Source organism: Electrophorus electricus, chromosome 18 (genome assembly GCF_041902795.1).
Source record: "Electrophorus electricus isolate QZ-2024a chromosome 18, ASM4190279v1, whole genome shotgun sequence".
NCBI classification, from domain to species: Eukaryota; Metazoa; Chordata; class Actinopteri; order Gymnotiformes; family Gymnotidae; genus Electrophorus; species Electrophorus electricus.
In genome coordinates, this window is record NC_137514.1 from 3,319,642 (window position 1) to 3,339,374 (window position 19,733).

Below are 19,733 nucleotides of genomic sequence, written 5' to 3' on the forward strand. Positions count from 1 at the left end.
TTTTTTGACCATTAACAAATGTAAGTTAAGATCTCTTCTTACCTCACTGTACCAAGGCTCAACTGCACTGTAGGAACACAGAGGAAAGCGAAATCAAAAGAAAGAGCTTTGAGGTTTTAAACTGGTGATGTGTCTGTGATGTATTATATTGATGTCATTATTTACTGTCTTATCTTCCTCTTTTACTGTTTTTTTTTTTTTTTTTTTTTCACACAAGTGACTCAAACAGTAACTGGGTTATATAGCAATTATTACTGCAGTGTCTTTACAGTTATGCTAATGTATTCCATAGTCCATCTTCAGTGATGAGAAAAGAATGACAAGTTCAATATAAGTATGATTATTAAGCCTTCATTTAATCTAGAAGGTAGCTGAATTCTACCTTTTATCGGTGTAATCGTGAGCTACACAGTAGTAAAGTCCAGTGTGTTCAGCCATGATGTTGATGATCTCTTCAGATCCTACAGGTGATGTTGCTCCTTCTTTAAACCAGGTGTAGCTCTGCACAGGTGGGTTGGCATCACTGCTGCAGGTCAGAGTCACTGAACTGCCCTCCACTATTTCACCAGAGGGACTGATGGACACTGACACTTTCTTTGGAGGATCTATTAGTAGGCACCATCACTTTAAATGTAATTTTCCTCTTTTATTATGAAGGAAATATAATTATTTAACTGTTAGTGGAGTTTTATTCAGTAATTCAATTTTCTTACATAGTTTTCTTTTTTTCTGTAAATTCCTGAAGTAATGTAGAAAAGCAAAGTTTATAACATAAATAAAGCAATATAAACTCACATCTGACAGTGAGAGTTTGAGCAGGAGAGGGGAGATGTTCATATCCTCTTACAGCACACATATAACTGCCTGCATCCTCACTGCTGACTGGCTGCAGGTGGAGTGGGTTTGTATTGGAGGATAAACAACGTCCATTTTTGTACCAGATGAATGTTGGACTGTCAGTCAGACTGCAGGTGGTTATACATGTCAGAACTGCTGCTTCTCTCTCTATTACTTCAAGAAGAGTGTTCACAAGGAGCTCTAAGACAATGAGATAAACCTCAAACCAAACGAATGGAAGTCCATCAGAATTAGACAGCCTTTAATTCATCCAGAAAACTTCAAACAATTAAGAAAATTATTCTGCTGTCATGAAATTGTCTTGAATTTGTTAAAAAATAAGAGAAACAAATTGTATAGTACAACTAATATATCAGAGTAACCCTTAATCAGTTTAACAACTCTCAATAATCAGCTTAATTAAACTCAAACGCCTTTACATGAAGTGAGAATGTACATCATAGTTAAAAATAGGCATTAATGAACTGCAAGACTCAAATTTCTCTGGGTAAATCACACTTAACAGGATCTCCCAGCCATTTTTGTTTGGCTACATTTGTTATGATTCTGAAGCAATAGTCATGTTCATCCTCCTTCGTTACATTAATCAGTTTGAGGGAGAAGTGTTGCTGTTTATCTACATAACACTGCACCCCTCCTGAGTCATTAGTTGGTCTGCAATATACAGGCTTGTTCTCCTTTGCATTGAAATCCTCTGTGACCCAAAATTGCTCTTTCACTTCCAGCTCTGCTGGCTTTGTGTAAGTGCCATTGATAAACACTGTGGACCCCTTTAAAGCACATATTTTAGTTTGTTTGTACTTCACACTCCATTCTGTTCCATCAACCCCTGAAACATATGATGCATGAAAGAGGTCATTAGAGGAGTCTGGGCCCCATAAGAGAGTGGGAGTTATCTTACAGCTTCACTTCTCTCCTCTCTAACTCCAGCAGCTACTGCAGAACTCTGAGCTGATTCTGAGCTAAACCACAAAGTGAGAAGAGCTTGTAGCAGGGTGGGGGAGGAGCTTGGGAGAAGTGTACACTAGTGACTCTGAACAACTTAACGCTCAGTCACATAATATATGAGGTTGAGTAAAGAGAAAAACAAACAAACATATATCTGCATTTTGTAGTTATAGAGGTGTTGTGAATTTTAATCTTACCACAGTGTGCTTTTAATCTAAGACAGCCCTAAACTTGAGAAAAACCACAAAGCACTCAGCAAGCTCTGTAGCAGTGGTGTGGGGGATGTGGGAGGCTTTGGTAACCAATGTAAATTAACTTGATTAAATGGGAACACTGTGTCAGAAAATCTTTATACTAGATATGAGAATTGTCTTAAAATTTGTGCAGGTTTCAACAGTTTTGGAAATTTTACAAAGAAAAATACAATTTTGATGAAAACTGCAGTCTTACCCAGAGACATGAACAGAGTGATGAGAGTGAGAGTTAGAAGAGGAGTTCTGAGTGACATCATTAAACAAACCTGCACAGACACACAACAGCACACAACACAGCTGAGTTCATCACATTTCTGCACCTGTTTACATTGTTTCAAACAATTGTATTACTGAGGAGATTTGGCTCTTGTCATCTCATTTCAATTCAGTTTTATTTCTTGAGGGCTACTTAGTCTAGATTGAATCACAAAAGGATTTAGAGGAATACTTGTCCAGACTTTAAATGGACAATTTGAAAGCAATTGTGATAAGAATAAAAAACACATAACCATTATACCAACTTTAACAAAATAAATACCCAAAATTCCTCGTTCACATCAAGCCCTGCTGGATATTTGTAAGTGCCATTGATAAACACTGTGGACCCCTTTAAAGCACATATTTCAGTTTGTTTGTACTTCACACTCTATGTTGTTCCAAAAACCCCTGAAACATATGATGCATGAAAGAGGTCATTAGCAGAGTTTGGGCCCAATAAGAGAGTGGGAGTTATCTTACAGCTTCACTTCTCTCCTCTTTAACTCCAGCAGCTACTGCAGAACACTGAACTGATTCTGAGCTAAACCACAAACTGAGAAGAGCTTGTAGCAGGGTGGGGGAGGGGCTTGGGGAGAAGTGTTAATTAGTGACAACACAGCAAATATAGTGGATATTTGTTCATGAAAAAATGAATATTCAATAAAATAATACATTAATATCCCACTAATTGCAGTGTTTTGTGGAGGAAAACATCACCATTGTGTAGTCATAGTGATGATGTAACGGTAAGAACTGCTGACTCACCTGGAATCATGAGCAGAAAGATCAGAGAAAGAGGAGGAGCCATTCTGAGTGACATCCCTGTAGTATCAGTGATGTCAAGATTATTAAACATACATTCAGAATAAATTCCTGACTGAAATAATAAATTTTGTATTTCCCCTATCTGCTGTATTTTAAAAGTACAAAAATCATTAAAAGTTCAATAGAGGCACACACACTCAAATGAACTCAATTTAACCCTCTAGTTCATTATCTTAATGTGACAGGAAGAAGCTAAGCAGGATGTGGGGACGAGTCACGTAGAACAGAAACAAACATTTATTGGCACAATTAACACAATGCGTAAAACGCAAGTTAACGGGTCAAACATCTATGCACACAGACTCAAACACAAGACTTATATACACAGACGCTAACACAACACATTAAGCAGCAGGTGTGAAACACAAGGAGGGCATTGTCATACAGACAAACAGATACGTTCGGGGGAGGAGGGGCCTTACTGTGACACTTACAAGTGGACACACACACAAACACACACACACACACACACACACACACACACACACACACACACACACACACACAAACAAAACAAATCATTAACATTTCAATAAAGACACACATACACTCTAATTGACTCAAATTATTTCATTATCTAACATATGGAGACATCTTTCAGGACAAATGATGCTAGAGATGAAATATACACACTCTGTCTTCATGAGCACAAGGCCACAGACCTCCACTACTGACTACCGATTCATAAATGCTTAACTACAAAGCAAACACCACCCAACAAGGAAATGTATTACACAGTGCATACACAGCAACCATCAGAACAGTACTGAAACTAAGACCATAGATACAGGAGGGTTATTAACTGAAATAGATGCCACAATAAGGGAAACTCATCTAAAATGCTGAAATAAGCAACACATACACCAAAAGCCAATTAGTAAAAGACATTTAAATGTTAAAATTAATATTCAGCTTGTGGGGAGACACATGACACTGCCTTCCTCTCTCTCTCCTGACCATTGACAATCAGTGACACCTCCAGAAATGTTTCACAGGGACCAGATGGGGCCACTGAAAATCTTGGGTTGGCAAATCAAAACCAAAAGGTGGACTGACCAAACACAGTAGACTGTACAGTATCAGACAAGGGTAGGGGTCAGAGTGTGATACAGTAATAGTACACTGTACAGTATCAGGCAAGGGGTCAGAGTGTGTTCACTATTACAATGCCATGAAGTCAGTTTCTATAGACCTGCTAGTTTCTCTCAGATATCCTTGACATCTTCTCATTTCAATGCTTATCAGTAATCCTATAGTCTTAGCTGTTCAGTCCACTCCAGTTTCCTGAACCACTGCTCCACCTGCCTGCCCTCAATCCCCCTCTTGTTTTCTCTCTAGAACTCTCCTCATTCATCCACAAAGTTATGCTATCAGGCTGTTGGTAAGTTACTCTGGATATGAGCATTTGCTAAATGTCATAAATGTAATCATATTTATGAACCCAGTTGACTGACACACAGAGTTGCTTATATCCACACAACTTTCACTGCCACCCAAAACTGATTTCATTCTTGAGTACTTCTCTATGAATTCTGGTTTAATTCCCTTTTAATATTTTAATGAGGAATATTTTCCACATAAAGAAAAAGCAGGATATTCAATGTAAGATTGAAAAGAGCACTGCTTACCTGTCGGTCTCTTCATCAGCAAGTGAAGACACATGGAAGAACTTTGAGGTTTGAAACTGCAGACATGCAACACATTTTTCTTCCTCTTTTTTTCTGCAAGACCAGACCACTCTAAAACTAAAGCGACTGACCAAAAAGTACAGGCTTTCATCTTAGTGAACTAATAGCATTCTGTAGTGTCTTGATACTTGGCCTTCAGTCAGCCTGTTCAGTTAAAATCAGTCCTGAAAAAAAAGCATTTTTATCTGCACAATGCAAAATGCTAAAGGTGGCATATTGAAAGTCTTAGCGGATTGCGACAAGCTAGTGAAAGAACGTTTCACTTGTGGTTTGTTCATTTCTAACTCTGTGCAGAATATGTATTCTGTTCATTGGGTACTGCAGCTAGACTGTGTCTTAAACCACAGAGTGGTGAGGTCTGTGTGTCTGACACATCACTGAGTAAGAGTGCATGATGCTAGCAGACTATGACAGTGAGCAAAGGAAGGCAGAATGCAAATGCTGAGTAGAGTAAATCCATAATCATACAAATAGGGACTATCCAAGGTGGAAGAGCCAGAGTAATCCAGAGTGATGTCACCCTTGAATATGAAGCCTTTCAGCATGTATCCAAAAATGCTTGATCCAAAACCACTCACATCCAAAACTTCATTTCAGCACACAACCACCTTACACGCTTCAGTGACCAATTCAAAAGCAGAAAATGGTGCATGCTTCAAGGGTCATTTGAGGATTGCCAGAGAAGGGACTCACACATACACACGAATATCAGGTAGAATGTATCCAACAAGAAAAAGGGCAATTGTGAACTTTGGGAGCACTTTGAACTTTTGCCATCAAATAAGGTATTTTATACAAAAACTATTATGATGAAAGAATGATGAAAGGGCATTGACTTATAGATTGATGGAATTTTATCAGTTCTATATAAACTTGTTTTTTGACATTTAATCATATTTCTGTGTGAATAGCATGCCATAAAACTAGTGAAAAACATACATGCACCATTTTTAAAAGTTAAAATCACTGTATGAATTATATGGTTTAAAAGTTATTGGTAAAATATTCTGTGAGATTCCAAGTATGCTGTCAGCAGTGGGTTTACTACAGCACCATCTCCTGAATGCTAAGAAATTATAAGACAAAACATGGAAACATCCCTTGCCAAAGCCAAACAACCCTGAATCATTACATAATGACAAAAAGTGCCAACCAGAAACAGTCTGAATGTAATCATATTTAGAACAGTAAAGTTTTTCCAGTGTGCCTCATCAAGATGTGTTCTGAGTGTATTCTGAATATTTTTATTTATTCCAGGACCAACACTGGATGTAGGTATCTAACTCAGCAAAAATATTTTGAAGACATGTACTACAAATTTTTTGTCAGTTGCTTTAATAGAAACAACAAATGTCATGTTTTTTTAATGCACTGGAACAGTTTTACAGCCATATAAAAAATGTAAAAGGATTCCTTGTCCATCATATACACAAAGCACTTTGAGGTTTTGGCCATGAGATGCCACTAATGTGCATCCTCCTCTTTTAAATCAGGTACAGTTCTGCACAGGTGGGTTGGCATCACTGCTGCAGGTCAGTGTCACTGAACTGTCCTCCACTATTTCACCAGAGTTATTAATGGACACTGACACATTCTTTGGAGGATCTAGACACGATAACAAAGTTTTGTTTAAATGAGAAGCAGGTACTTCTTGCATCTTAGACTTAGAATAAAACTAGTGCACTTTAGTTTTTTAGTTAAAACAAAACTGAGAGTTTGAGCAGGAGAGGGGATTTATTCATATCATCTTACAGCACACCTATAACTGCCTGCATCCTTATTGCTGACTGGCTGCAGTTGGAGTGGGTTGAATTTGGTGAACTGTGGAGCACACCTTTGAGGAAGCAAATTTTCTTAACTGGGGTGTTTGGTCTACTGTTTATTTGAACAGTTATGTGAACACGTGTTGGATTTCAGGTCTTTAGTGTGTGTGTGTCTCTGTGTGGGTGTGTAGATGTGTAGTGTAGCAGTACATTTCTGAACAAATGCTCTGCAGAGAGTGTATCTAGAACTCTTGTGGTTAAAGCTTCAGCTCAAAATTAGGTCAGACCTTTGTACGAGTTACAGACTGGCAAGACAAAAAAAAAAAGAGAACGTAAACAACATCAGCGCATTCTGTCTCATTTAGAATGAAAGTTTGGCTTATTGTTTGGCCTCTGAACTGACTGAGAATAAAGAACTGCTGTTTTAATAAAGAACAGTAATAAAGACCTGCTGTATTAGTAAGATGGAACTCTACTGGAATTAAGCACACATTACTTAGATTCACCAATGGCTTCCAAACCCTCTTGCTGGGCTTTAGACCCCTTAAAAAGTACTACAGTATAAAACCAGTATCAACCATTTCACTGCGAGTTATGCTGTGTATGACTATGTATGTGACAAATAAACCAAACTTGAAACTTGAAACCTTTCAGTAGAGATTGTGAACACATCTTCTGGCTGCTACTGGTCTGCTGGTACCAGTACCAGCATCGGTCTCCTGGTGCCATGAGTGTCCCCCTTACTGAGAAAGCTGCTATAGCTTACCAAATTGTTGGCCATGGACTCTGGTAGGTATCCATCTCCTGTGAGGGATCCTATGTTGGAAATAAGATTGAAAGAACTTGAGCTGGAAATCAAACAACAGGAGCATGAGACGGAACCACTCTGAGTGTGGGGGGTTCAGGTGGAGGCTGAAAAAGAGTTTGCCTTAATGAGGATGAGTACGGGCTTGGAAAAGCCTGTGTCTCTTCCTCAGGAAGAGGTCTCACCAGCACCAGTTTCTGCTATGCGTGCCGGAGCTCCAGTTGCTAGGCCTCGCTCCTTCAGTGCAATGGCTTGTCCAGCTATTCCTGTTCCAGAAAATGCAGTGTTTGATGCAAGTCGGCATATTGGGTTGGTGCCAGTATTTAGGGAACATGAAGTTGATGCGTATTTCCCTATTTTTGAATGCATTCCTACCACACTCATCTGGCCACCTAGCATTTGGTCTTTGCTTTTACAATGTAAACTTATAGGGAAAGCATAGGAAGTATGCTCTTCTTTGACTGTGGAGCAGAGTTTAGATTATGACTTGGTAAAGTCTACTATTTTGAAAGCTTATGAATTAGTGCCAGAAGCCTATCGCCAGAAGTTCAGAAACTCAAAAAAAAAATGCCCAGCCAAGCCTATGTGGAATTTGCCAGAGAGAAGTTTGGGTTGCTTGAGAAATGGTGTGCAGCTAGTGGAGTGACTACTTTCGAACAGCTTAAAGAGCTGATTATGTTGGAAGAATTTAAACACTGTCTTCCAGATAAAATGGTGTTTTTTTTGAATGAGAGAAAGGTAGATAATTTGTCTGCTGCAGCCACATTGGCAGATGAATTTGTGTTAACACACAAAACCGTGTTTTATTCAACTCCACGTAGTGAGACCGCAGGTCGTTCAATGACTAGTAAACCAATTGGAAAAGCCACTATTGGTTCAGAGCCACCACCACTGGATGAGACCACTGGTTTGGATACCCGTGAGTGTTTTTATTGTCATGACCAGGGGAACCTTATTGCCATGTGTCCTGTTTTGAAATGCAAAAACACTCGAAAGAGCACATCTGTGAAAAAAGTGAATGCATATTGCAAGGTAACTATAGACCCTGGGAATTGTGAAGTACCTACTTCTGAGGTTGAGCCTGTCTTTAAACCTTTTGTGTTCTCAGCTACTGTTGCGTTGACAGAAGGTGAGCAGAGCAAGTCCATAACTATCCTGCGGGATACTGGGGCAGCTCGATCATTTGTTTTGGGTAGTATACTACTGTTTTCAGAGTCGTCATATTGCGGAAGTGATGTACTAGTACAAGGAATCAAACTAGGGGTACGTAGAGTTCCTCTTCATCAGGTATATTTGTGTACAAATGAGATATCTGCTTTAATTAAAGTTGTGGTTAGTTCTGAGTTACCTGTAAAGGGGGTTTCATTTATACTTGGTAATGATATTGCTGGTGGTACACTATTTCAACTTCCTGAGGTTATGGATAAACCACTGGAAAATGTGATAATTTCTGATCAGACGTTAGAGCATGTATTCCCTGCATGCGTCATGACTCGTGCCCAGGCACGTAAGTTCGGTGAGCTGAACTTATCAGAAATATTCTTAGGTAATGAGTCGGTCTTGAGTTTAGAGTCTCGGCATCCAGAGCATCAGAATGAGCAGCCTTTACTCCAGGATGATAAATGTGATTGGACAGATCCTATTAATAGGACTGCTTTGATTGCTGCTCAGAAGGATGATGCTAGTCTTGTCGCTTGTTTTGAGGCCAGTACAGACAACTCCGGTACTGTAACATGCTACTTCATATTAAATGGGGTTTCAATGAGAAAATCCTACAAATGCTAGTGGTGAATATGAGGAGCTGCAGCAGATTGTGGTTCCTAAGCCCTATAGAACACATGTCCTGTCTTTGGCTCATGATCACCCATTTTCAGGACACCTAGTTGTCCAATAAACATATGGGCATTTGTTGAAACATTTCTTTTGGCCTACTATGAAGTCATTTGTCATTAGTTACTCTTGATCATGTAATACATGTCAGCTTGTTAGAAAAGAAAATCAAGCCATACCTCCTGCTCCCTTGTGTCCCATTCCAGTAACAGGTGAACATTTCGAGAGTCTCTTGATTGATTGTGTAGGACCATTTCCAAAGACTAGTTTGAGACGTTCAAGAATATGCTCCACTCTTATTGTTTGGAAGTAGGTAAAGACTGGGACGAAGGTGTTCCCTTGTTGCTGTTTGCAATACGTGATACAGTTCAAGAGTCTTTGGGGTTTAGTCGAAATACCCTAGTTTTTGGTTGTGAAGCCCGTGGTCCTCTCAAACTGTTATATGAGAAGTGGTTAACTCCTGATACAACTAGCCCTTCATTATCTGTGGATAAGTTTGTGACTACAACTTGTGAATGGTTAAATGCCACCCATATCAAAGCTAGACACAATTTAGACTCGGCTCAAGAATCTATGAAAGGTAAATATGACCGTGCTGCAGTCAGTCGATCATTCGAGATGGGTGATAAAGTGTTAGTGCTTGTAGCCATGCCTGGTTCAACTCTTCGGACATGTTTTTCTGGTCCATGTCGTTCAACAGAAACTAACACCCACAAATTATGCTGTGAGTACCCCTGATCGAAGATGTAAATCTCCTGTTTGCCACATAAATATGCTAAAGCCATATGTTGATCGTAATGCTGAGTTGACGGTTACTGTCACTGCTACTGTAGCTCATTCTTCTCCCTCTCCCAATTCAACCACTGTAATGTTAGATTACACCCCAGAACAAGATGGTCTTAGTTTTGATAGAAACAGCATTCCTACTGCCAGATTACCAAATTCAGAAGCATTGAAACAATTGTCTACTAAGTTATCATATTTATATTTAATGGCTCAGTGTGATCTTTTCACATTGAGTGACCGGTACGCTTTTCTTTTTGTTGATGTACCTACCCGTGCATCGGTTTTAGAGCATGATATTGATGTACATCCCTATCGTGTGAGCTCTCATTAACGATTGTTTCTGATAAAGAGACTGAATATTTGTTGGCAAATAATCTTGCAAAGCCGAGTAGTAGTTCCTGGTGCTCACCATGTCTGTTAGTAACAAAGCCTGATGGTACTTTTCATTTTTGCATGGACTAAAGGAAAGTAAACGCCATTACGGTACCAGATTCATTCCCTCTCCCCAGAATGGAAGATTGTGTAGATAGAGTAGGTTCTCCAATGTTTGTAAGCAAATTAGATTTACTTAAAGGTCATTGGCTGGTCCCTCTTACTGATCGTGCATCAGAGATCTCTGCTTTTGCTACACCGGACACCTTTCTGCAATACACAGTTATGCCTTTTGGATTGTGTAATATCCCTGCTACCTTCCTTTCATTTTGAAAGGTGTATTGAGTTGTGAAGCTTATCTCGATGACCTTGTTGTATATTCAGATACATGGGAACAGCATTTGAGGACACTGGAGACTGTATTCTCTAAGTTGCGAGATGCTTCATTAGTGTTAAATTTGGAAAAGTGTGAATTTGGGAAAAGCGTGGTTAGCTACCTTGGAAAAATGGTGGGTCATGGACAGGTGCGTCCCTTGGATGCTAAGGTACAAGCCATCAAAGCTTTTCCGGTTCCTCGGACAAAACGGGACCTACATCGGTTTTTGGGGATGGCTGGCTACTACCGTTGCTTTTGTAAAAACTTTTCAGATGTTGTCTTACCTTTGACTTCACTTTTATGCAAAAACACTTCTCTTGTATGGACTCCAAATTGCCAAAATGCTTTTGACTCTGTGAAAAGTTTTCTGTGTAGTTCACCTGTACTCCTTGCTCCAGATTTTACAAAGCTTTTTTAACTCGAAGTATATGCTAGCTGCGGGTATGGAGGACTCAGCTGGTATTGACCACCCTGTTTGTTACTTTTCAAAGAAGTTTGAAAAACATCAGTTAGCTTAAAGTACAACTGAGAATGAAGCCCTCGTGCTCCTTTTTGCTCTGCAACACTTTGAAGTTTAACTTGATGGTAGTTCAGATCTAATCACTGTTTATACTGATCATAATCCTTTGGTGTTTTTGAACCAGATGTGTAACTCTAACCAGTGACTCATGCGATGGTCAATGATTATACAGGGATTTCCTCTCAAGATAGTTCATAAAAAAAGGTTTAGAGAATGTGATTGCTGACACATTGTTGAGAATTTAAGGTATGCTGTTTTTTTGTTTTTTTTTTCCCCCACAGGTCTCACACGTAAGGGGGGGGCGTTACACTCCTGGAGTGCTGCAGTGCGCTCCTGGTCCAGTTTGGGATTTGGGGCTGTCTGTGCACGTCATTACTGACCCCACCCCTCATTGAGTGATTGCTGGGTTTGCTGTGGCTTATCTAAGGACCCTGCTGCAAGAAGATGGTGAATTGACCAAGCTCATTTTTGCATTAGTGTTTCGCTGTATGAATTGTGAGTTTGAAATCTTTGCTGTGCTGTGCTTCCCTTGTCTTGATATACACATAGCTTGTGTATGTGTAGCTCTGGATGTTAGTATTCCCTGTGTTTTGTTTATGATTGTGATCCCTGTGATAGATGAAAGGTTTTTGTGTATGTTTATGTATAGTTTCTGATTGTAGGGAGTGGTACCTGTTGGTTTGGGTTTGGGGTTATTGTCTGTTATTGTCAGGGAGTTAGTATAGGATTGTATTTTATTTTTGTCCTGTAAAGTGTAGTTAGTTGTGGTGTTTCTTTTGGTAGTGTGGGTTTTGTTTGTTATGTTGGCAAATAACCACTCCTGAAGTTATTTAATATATATATATATATATATATATATATATATATATATATATATATATATATATATAGTGTCTTTGTTCACCATTTAAATACACAAAATTTCACCTCGTCTACCAGTTTAGTCCAGTGTTAAATCATTCCACCTACCATCCTGCTACCAATCTTTTCCAGTGCTGTTGCAACCTCACCACCTAGACAGAGTCGTAACAGAACTCAGAGTGCAAACATATAAACTGACATATTTCTGTGAGAATAATGAGAATTATGCAGAGATGTCACTGTAATCATAATTTAATATGATGAGAAGTAAGGGCTGCAGTTTTACTTGACCAAAGATCTCAGACACAAGAGTGGTGATGGTTGGATTATCAGACCTGTCTTAGAAAACCTATGACTGTCATCTGCTTGGGTGTTGTCTGCATGACGTAGTGCCCATGTGTTCACAAAAAGGAAGATCAGCTCTAACAGTGTGGAAAGACCTCATATGGTAATACAGCCCAATATGTATTGATATATTTATTTGATTTATATAACTAAAATTGTCAAAGTTTTTAGAAATGTTAAATAATAACTTTTCAAAATAATTTATGTATTTGTTACAGTAGGTCCTTGCACCTCTTTTTCTTTTAATATTTGTACACACAGGTCTGAAAAACATTTGTAATATTGCTTAAAAAATATTTATCTGCAGTTAAAGTAAAATTACACCAAGGTAAAAAAATAAATAAATAACAGGCAAATGAAATATTATTTTTTCATCCATGACTGACAAGATTAGTATGACTAAAGTATGAAAAAATGTTTACCAGTTAGTTAAACAGAAGCAGAAATATGATGAACCTTTCTGTATTTGCTGTTGTGTGTCTGCGCAGGTTTGTTTAATGTCACTCTGAACTCCTCCTTTCTCACTCTCATCACTCTGTTCATCACGTCTGGACCCAATCACACCTTTTAAAAAGAAACTGCACAACGATGTCTCAACATGATTACATTAATGTATCCTCTTTTCATAACTGAATGCAGTGTTCACATTTAATAAAGATTAGGAAGGTTGTGGAGGATATCTTTAATGGGCAAAGACATATACAACTCAGCATATATTGCAATAAGTTTGACCATGATCAACAATGTACATGATGATGATTCCAGTGTCTTAAACTTTCACCTGCCAAAGCCACCAAAATGTTCAAAGTTCAGGGTGTTATGGCAAGCGGTTTTAACATATAATGGCTTTTGTCTGACTATGCATAATACAGTTTTAGATATCTGCACTGTCTCTGTCGTCCTCTGTTATGCTGCTCAACCTGACCACCAGCAGGAATACATGATCTTCAGTGTAACAATTTGTGGATATACGTTCCAAAAGCCCTGGTGTATCTGTAACTTTAACCTTCCTCCCTGAGACCATGCCTCTCTGGTTCTTGCAGTCTTTTGTCACAGGTAAAAAGGAGAAACTGTCTTCAAACACCTGCCTCCCAAGGATGGTGTTTCCTGACGAGCTTGAGCTCATGTGATGTTTTAAGCTCTAAGAGAGAGAGAGAGAGAGGCAAAGACAGAGACAAAAAGAAACTAGTAGTAGTTGGTTATCAGTAGCAGTCACCCCATTTGGAGACAAAATAGAATGTCAAAGATCCAGAATCAAATCATAAAAGAATGAAAGAATCATGATACGTTCTGCAGCTAAATTCAAGTCAAAGTGAGGTAACTGAAATATATTATTTAGAAGACAATCTCTGATTGTTTTGATTATTTGTGGTATGGTCAATGAGCACTTCATGTTCTTTTGCAGGCATGACATTCTGGATAATCTATGTAGTAAAGTGTCTAAAAACCAAAACACTCAGGACTTGTTTATACCTTCCATGTGTTTAATGTCCAGATTGAATCTGGATATACTTTGGCTGGATTCCATTTATGCTCTTCACTAAAATGTGTCCCTAGTGTGATCAGATGAGATTGGATTTTACTCTATCCCATAGAAAGCACAACTACATGAAGCGGGCAGGGGGGTGGACCCAAGTGCAGAATGTCTGCTGGGGGAAGCCAGTGAGTGGAGGGTTGGAGTGAACTGGAGTGAATGGTGAAACCAAAACTAAAACAAAAGTGAAGGTGTTTAGGTGAAACCTAAGTTTTCCCCAAGAGGGGCTCAAAACAATGAGGTTGAGATTCAGCTGAACCTCAACAGAACCCTTTCTTTCAGCTGTTTAATGCACTGTACCTGTCACCTTTATACAAAGGTGTAATGCTCAGCTACTGCTAATGTGTGCTTAAATGCAGAGCCTAGCAGGTGTGCACAGTCAGCACTGATTAGTCAAAAGGATCCTGGGAAGTGGAGTTCCCAGGGCTAAGAGTTCCTGCTCTTCTAGCACACACAGCCTAGGTCCCCTGCTGGTAGGCAGACGTGCAGGCTGGACCCTTAAACAAACATACTTCCTACTGTAACCATAGTTTATCACCTTCTACCACTAATGTATTTATATGCTATCAAAATATTGTAAGTAGTATTTAAAGCAGCCAATGAATAATTTGTATCAGAAGAAGAGAAAATTGCTTTAAATTTCTCCAGTGTTCTGTGCCACTACTGTCCTGAGGTATTTTTGGGTACAAGAGAGAAGCCAGCAGATGCATTTCAGTTTCTCTTAACTGTTTGCAGACAATGAAAATACACTCTGTTGGCAATAGTGTTAAATGAGGTGAAACGTTGTCTCTGACCACCTCTAAATTGTTTTAGTGGGGGTTTTTTTGAGTGTTTTGAGTGATCTGATTGTAATCCCCTTCAACCTGCATCCTGGGGGTGTTTACACCTGGTTTTTCATGTGACAAAATGAAATCCAGATATAATCCAATCACCAAAAGCAAATGTTAAGGCAGTGTGTAAACAGCCTCTCAGAGGAGAAGCAGTCAGAGACTTGGAGCCTGTAGTCATGCTATATGAGGTCATATATCCCTGTCTCCATCCACCCGAAGGAAAGGTATCAATTGGTTTCCCCCTCACAGTGAAACCCATAAACCCACTGTCCTTTTAGGTATAAGATAAACATCCTAAGGTTAAATTAAATTAAATGGACTGGCCACGGACTTAATAATAACCCAACGCTTGTCTCTTTGCTCACTCACCCACTGAAATTGTAGTATGGGGTAAAAACCTTATGTGGCAAATAAATGTCTCTGAGAGGACTCATACACCTCAGACACTGACCTTGCATTTGGGAGGAAGCCATAAAGTACATAATGACAGCAATGACAAAAACAATCCCAAACAGTAGGCCCAGAATCCGAAACGAGGACACCAAATCTGAGAATCATGTTCACCAGAGGACAGGGAATGAAAGAGCTTGACTGTTATTACAGCACACACATATCACTGTGCTATTGATCTGCAACTGATTATTATTTTTCCCCTCAATAATCATTGAAGGGTTTCACATCAAGATGTTAATGTTTCAGCTGAACTGCTGTGTTGGAGTTCTTCCCACCTATGATTTTCTCTTCTGGTAGAGTAGTGATCCATGAGTTTATCTCCACACTGTGCTAATGCTGTGACAAAGTTCTGCAGACACATGAAAGAACATACATGCAACCTATAAGCTCTTGTGAATCATGTATAAATCTGTATAACAACTTATTTCTCCTTTATTTGTAACTGAGACCAGGTTGATTCTCCTGCCTTCGATGTAAAATGCCAGGTGTCTGGTGATAGCACATTCATTCTCCTCATCAAATTAATTTTAAGGGCCGCCTATCATGCTCATATTTCAGTGTTCCTAATTTTATTTTTGGGCCTCCTAGAACAGATTTACATGCTTCAATGCTTCAAAACACCACAGATGTAAACACCAGTATTTTTCCAATGTTGCTGGTTCTGCCATATGAGTTTGAGCCAGAGCCCAATCCTAAAAATCAGGAAGAACAAGTTGGTAGGCTTGATCCAGCTTTGCCAGCTAGCCTGGAGCAGGATGTTTCAGAGTGGTAAGTTTTTGTTTTACTTTGGCACTCTTTTATATTTCAAATGTGATGTTACAACCATCATTTCACTGCAATCACAACTGACTGTCTACTGACTGACTAAACTTTACATTTTTAATTTTTATTTAGTGCACTTTCACCACAATGTCAACTCAAGTGAAAATGTCTACTGCAAAGAAATGAGGAAGGTAATCTATCAACCCATGTTATGCAGCTAACTATCTGGAAACTCTGACAGTAGCATACAGCATCAAACTGTGCATGATTTTTAAAGCAGTCCTCTGTGAAATGAGATCATACAAAGGAGATTTCCCCACACAACGTAGAACAGAGCTTCTTTTTGTCATGGCTACAAAACTGAACAAACTGCTCCCAGCCTGCACTTGCTTGCACTGCACCCCGTGCCAGGACAGGGACGCCAGGAGTGCAGCCATTCCTTACAGGTATAGTGTATTCAAGTTTCAAGTTCAAGTTTGGTTTATTCGTCACATACATAGTCATACACAGTATAACTCGCAGTGAAATGGTTGAGAGTGCTCTGTCCAAACTGAGGAAAAGAAATGTAGATATTCTATATATGTGAATATATATATATATATATATATATATATATATGTATATGTGTGTGTGTGTGTATGTATGTGTGTGGCCTGTAAGGGCTGCCTGTGTACCAGCAAGGGTCTGACATCTATACATGTTGAAGATTTAGTGACTCTTTCGTGTTTCATTGTGTGTTTTACATTTTAACTGTGAAATTCATTTAGTAATAGTTTATAGTATATAATCAAACAATGTAAACTCACAACTGACAGTGAGAGTTTGAGCAGGAGAGGGGAGATGTTCATATCCTCTTACAGCACACATATAACTGCCTGCATCCTCACTGCTGACTGGCTGCAGGTGGAGTGGGTTTGTATTGGAGAATAAAGGACGTCCATTTTTGTACCAGATGAATGTTGTATGAATGTTGTCTCTCTGTCACTTCAGAAGGAGTGTTCACATGGAGCTCTTGTACAATGAGATACTAATGGAGAGCTAGAACAATAAAAAGATCCTTTAAATCATGGAGGAAGATATCAGGCAAAAAAATAACAGGATATTGCGGTCACCTTTCATTTGTTTACTTTAATTTGGAACTGTTTTGGCATTTACTAAAACCAAATTGTGTAGTACAAAGAATATATGAGCATAGCCCAAAATTAGCTTTAACAACTCATTAATCAGCTTAATTACCCTCAAACCCCTTTAGTGCAAATGTGCATCACAGTTAGAAAATGATCATCTCACCTGTGACTTTGAGTATAATATTACGGCCCAACATAGTCATAAATGAGCTTCAACACTCAAATTCCTCTGGCCAAAATGACACCGTGCATCACAGTGAGAAAATGGGGAATAATGGATTTAACCCACCTGTGACCTTGACAGGATCTCCCAGCCATTTTTCTTTGGGTACATTTGTCCTGAATCAGAAGTAGTAGTTACATTCATCCTCCTCTGGTACATTACTCAGTCTGAGATAAACAACACTTCTATCCTATCTCTGTGATCCCAAATTCCTCTTTCACTTCAAGGTGTTTTGGTGTTTTGTATAAGTGCCATTCAAAGACACTATAGACCCCTATAAATCACATATTTCAGTTTGGTTGTACTTCACACTCCATTTTACTCCAAAAACTCCTGAAACACACATATGATGCATGAAAGAGGTCATTAGAGGAGTCTGAGCCACATAATTGAGTGGGGGTTATCTTATAGCTTCACTTCTCTCCTCTCTTCTGAGTTAAACCCCAAAGTGGGAGGAGCACCATAAGCCTTGTAGCAGGGTGGGGTAGGGGCTTCAGAATTAGCAGAAATTAGTGACTCTGTACACAGAAAATGTAGTATGTGATCATCAGAAACAAGTTCGAGTTTGAGCTAGAAGTATGTTACATCACCATTGATTAGGAATTCTTGAATAAATTGCTTTAATGTTACTATTAAAGTTACTGTTAATTTGGCAAAGTTTTTTAGTCCAGATCATTTCAATGGATGACATGGATGAAACCACTGCTGGGTATTCTCATGAAAACCAAGTTTATGAAGTATCAGATTGAGAATCACTTTATTAGAAACTAAGTATATATATATATATATATATATATATATATATATATATATATATATATATATATATGGTGGTCTGCAAATCACAAATGCATAAGAATTGGAACAAGCCAAATCAAAGTTATAAGCAGCTACACAGCAAACTTTATACTTTGATTTTAGAAAGAGGAATATTAAGATGGAGTGCTCACCTTTACAGTCGAAACGTTAAAGCAGAGCAATAGAGCGCAGATGCAAATGCTGAATAGAGATTTATACTGAGTGTTAGAGATGTATATCAGAATTACAGTCCAGAAATGAACAACTGAGTAGAACAGATCTGGAATACAATAACAAACACAGCACAGAGATATAAGTGGGAAACACTGACCAGAGAATGCAGACCAAAATATTGTATATTATGATTACAACAACCAGACAAGATATCATAGAGGAACTCAATGACCAGCAATGAAACATGGCCAACACAGGCCTTAAATACACAGGCTAGCAAGAGGATAATAAGAAACACCTGAAACTAATAAGGGGCGGAGAAAACCGAAACAAGAAACTAAACCTCGAAGTCAAAACAAAGACATGAGGCAGGTTGCCAAGGGTATTGCTATGCTAGCATAGGGGAAGCATGACATGGGAGTATTACATTAGAGGAGCCTTCTAACTGTACAGAGAAATGCAGATTACATCAGCTAAGATATAAGAGGAGGCATATCCTCACAATTTCCCACACAACCTCCTGAAAGCATCAAAACTGGATTGTGAAGTGCAGGGGGTGCTGAGTGTCTACCTGTATGCTGTTCGGGTTCACATCTTACATTTGTGACAGACCACAATTCAAGCAATTGAGGATTAAGTGCCTTGCTCAGGGGCACTTAATTTTTTCATTGTGGTATTAAGTGGATGCCAGTTATATTTGATGCAGAACTCTTGAACTCAAATAAGCTCCCGTACCCTAGAGCTGCTATTTTCAGAACCTTGGCCAGTACTCATACTTTATACATATGCAGTAAAATTACCCATGCTTATCTTACACTGCCACCTAGAGAAATGGTTTTGTAATTACCTGCTTACTGTTTTACATTCTTTAACCCACATGGATGTAACCCATCTTTCTTGCAAGTGACATCAAATTATATTTGCTGACTGAACTGAGGTCTGCATTTGATCTGATTCAGCTGAGGTCTGCATTTGATCTGATTCATCTGAGGTCTGCATGTTATGAGCTGTGTTCTGCCTCTGTCAAATGGGGATTAGCAATTACAGTGAAAATATTTTCATTTTCTCTTTGTGTGGAAGCAAAGTGTAATGTTCACAAATAATGACCAATAAGATTATAAATAATGAGAGGCTTATCCTTGAACAGATTACATGCTTGAATAAGAGCAAACCATTGTGTTCCTCCAGTGTCCAAGATGAATTCAGGAGAAACAGAGATTGATGCAGCATGAAGGCTGAAGAGCCCTGCAGAGAAGAGTGTTTAACAGTCACACTACTAGTTCATGTCAAAATGTTTCACAGATGCTACACCTCTGAGCTGTCATGTTGTGTGGATGATGTGT

At 38.9% G+C, this 19,733-nt stretch overlaps 1 pseudogene across 1 annotated transcript in view; it reads right to left on the reverse strand.

Moving 5' to 3' along the window:
* LOC113589841 (hemicentin-1-like) overlaps positions 1 to 19,733 on the reverse strand; it is a 222,667-nt pseudogene that overhangs the window by 197,759 nt on the left and 5,175 nt on the right. The window contains exons 5-7 of the transcript XR_014118317.1: positions 7,585 to 7,665; positions 6,329 to 6,436; positions 508 to 605 (exon numbers count right to left, since the gene is read on the reverse strand). The product of XR_014118317.1 is annotated as a hemicentin-1-like (transcript). The remainder of the gene's footprint in view (positions 1 to 507; positions 606 to 6,328; positions 6,437 to 7,584; positions 7,666 to 19,733) is intronic.